Genomic DNA, 2,169 nt, shown 5'->3' with positions numbered 1-2,169 from the left:
CTGTAACTGGCTGGTTACATCAGTACGCTTTTTGGCTAGTAGAAAGGCTCTTGTATGCAAAGTGATTACTACAATTAATAATACAAGTGCAGCAACAAGCAAATGCAATAGTGGGTGGGGGAGCAGGGGTAGAACGGAGAGCACTGGAGCTAAAAGCACCGCTGTCAGTAGCCTGAGCTCTGGCTGCTGGCCTTGTCGTCTGGACGATGTGTTAATGTTGATGTTAACACTTGGATTTCTAAAACTGCATGCTGCTTTTCATTTTTTATTACTGATAAGCCAGCCGATTAAGGGCTTCCCAGCCGTTGCCAGTTCTCCTTCCGCATGTTGACATTATTCGGCGTGACTCGTGACAAGCTGTCAGCCATATACCAGGAGGTGGAGGTATTTTTGGCACGTTCACAGGCAGTACTTTGCACATGGTCCTTGTAGTCTGATTTATTTACCTGCTGTAGGTTACTGGACAGTACTTCTGTTCTGGAGTTGAGGGGTTTACTACTTACTATTTCTCTGGGGCTTTTTCATGTGGATGGTGCTTTTGGCTAGAGGCTATGATTTTCCACCCCTGGGACTGTGTTGTCCCTCTGTAGTGGGGCCAGTGTCATTCATATGCTGACTATACAGCAGTATCTCAAACCTCCTGTGAGTGCAGCAGTTTGTCCCATCTCAGGGCTTGGTCACAGTGACCCGCCGCCACTGAGGCTGCGCTGTGGCAACATCTGCTCCGGCCTCGGAAGAGCTCGGGAGCAGGTGGGGCCATCCCTGACAGGGTGCTGTATTTGGCAGGACATATGCTATGTGCAGTCACATGGACAGTACTTAACACAGTGTAAACAGCATTGCAGGTGGATGTGTTTTCATGTGTAGCTGCCCTGTGGCCTTAAAGATATTTTTCTGAGAACATTTTTCTTTTTTTAAATATGTGCAGTAGGCTCACAATTGGATGGTATTTGATTGTTCATGACCTTGGTGATTAACCATCCTTCTATGACTATTTACTTTTTCACTTATTTGCCGATGCTTTTTCCAATCCCTTGTCTTACTGGTGACATGGTGAAGAGGGTAGACACTGAAGGCCCTGCACTAAGGCCCAGATCCTACAGGACAGTTCATTTGAGTTTGCCAGTGATTCATCGTTCCCCACATTGTGCAGCGTCTTCTGTAAGCACGCGAAATGATACTCACACACACGTAATGGAGATAGATCAGTATCTATAAGGTTGCAGTGGGATAGTCAGTTTACTGTGTTACTTCCTGAAGATAAGATTAAGAAAAGACTGCTTTTAACAGTTATCCTTGTTCCCCATGCTCGAATATTTTCCTTCATAGTAGCTTCCAATATACACTGTCACATTTCTCTTATTTTTTTTTTTCCAATTCCTGCCATTTCATCCACTGTCTCTTCTTTATAACAACCAGACACTCTTTACACTGCAGCTTAAATCAGCAGTTGTATTTACACATAGATTTTTACCATCTTGCCTTTCCTTTAAAGGGAAGGTGTTAGCACCTTACGTGCCAATTTGTGTTGTATAGGGTTAACTTTAGGCAATACTAGAATACAGCTGTTAAGTTTGGTTATCAGACAGGCCTGGGCCACACGCTGCAAGTGGCGTGCTCTTTCACCAGCATTTCTTGCTGGTGCTGGATACCCATGCTAGTTCTTGCCCCATCTTACTAGTCTCTTCTAACTCTTCTATCAGATGAAAACATTCCCACGCTCCTTTTAAGCGTGCAGTAGCAACCAAGTACAATGCAAATTCTTCTGGTGATTTTTTTTTTTTTTTCCTTTTCCCACCCCTTTTTTTTGGAGACAAGTTAATATTTCAGCTGGGGTGGGACATCCAGATAACTCTGTCTCCCAGCTCACGGGGGAGGTCACCAGGGTCAAACACTCTGTGACTGTTCGCTGCGATCCCCATTTGGGACCAGCCAGGCACCCGGTCTGTCTTTTCCTCTATCTTTCTTGCAGTAAGGCAGTCTCGCCAGCATCCTGCCGCCTACTCCAAAATGTACACACACCAGCAGGTTTTACCCTCTCTGTTGGAGGCAGCAACCTGCTCCATGCTGCGCTCAGGATGGGCAGCTCTCTGATCATCCTGTTTCCTGGAGAGGTTGGGACTGGCCCAGACCTGTCAGTACACGCAGAGAAAAGCACAAAACAGAGCA

This window comes from Chroicocephalus ridibundus, chromosome 4 (assembly GCF_963924245.1).
Source record: "Chroicocephalus ridibundus chromosome 4, bChrRid1.1, whole genome shotgun sequence".
NCBI classification, from domain to species: Eukaryota; Metazoa; Chordata; class Aves; order Charadriiformes; family Laridae; genus Chroicocephalus; species Chroicocephalus ridibundus.
This window is presented reverse-complemented; position numbering follows the sequence as displayed.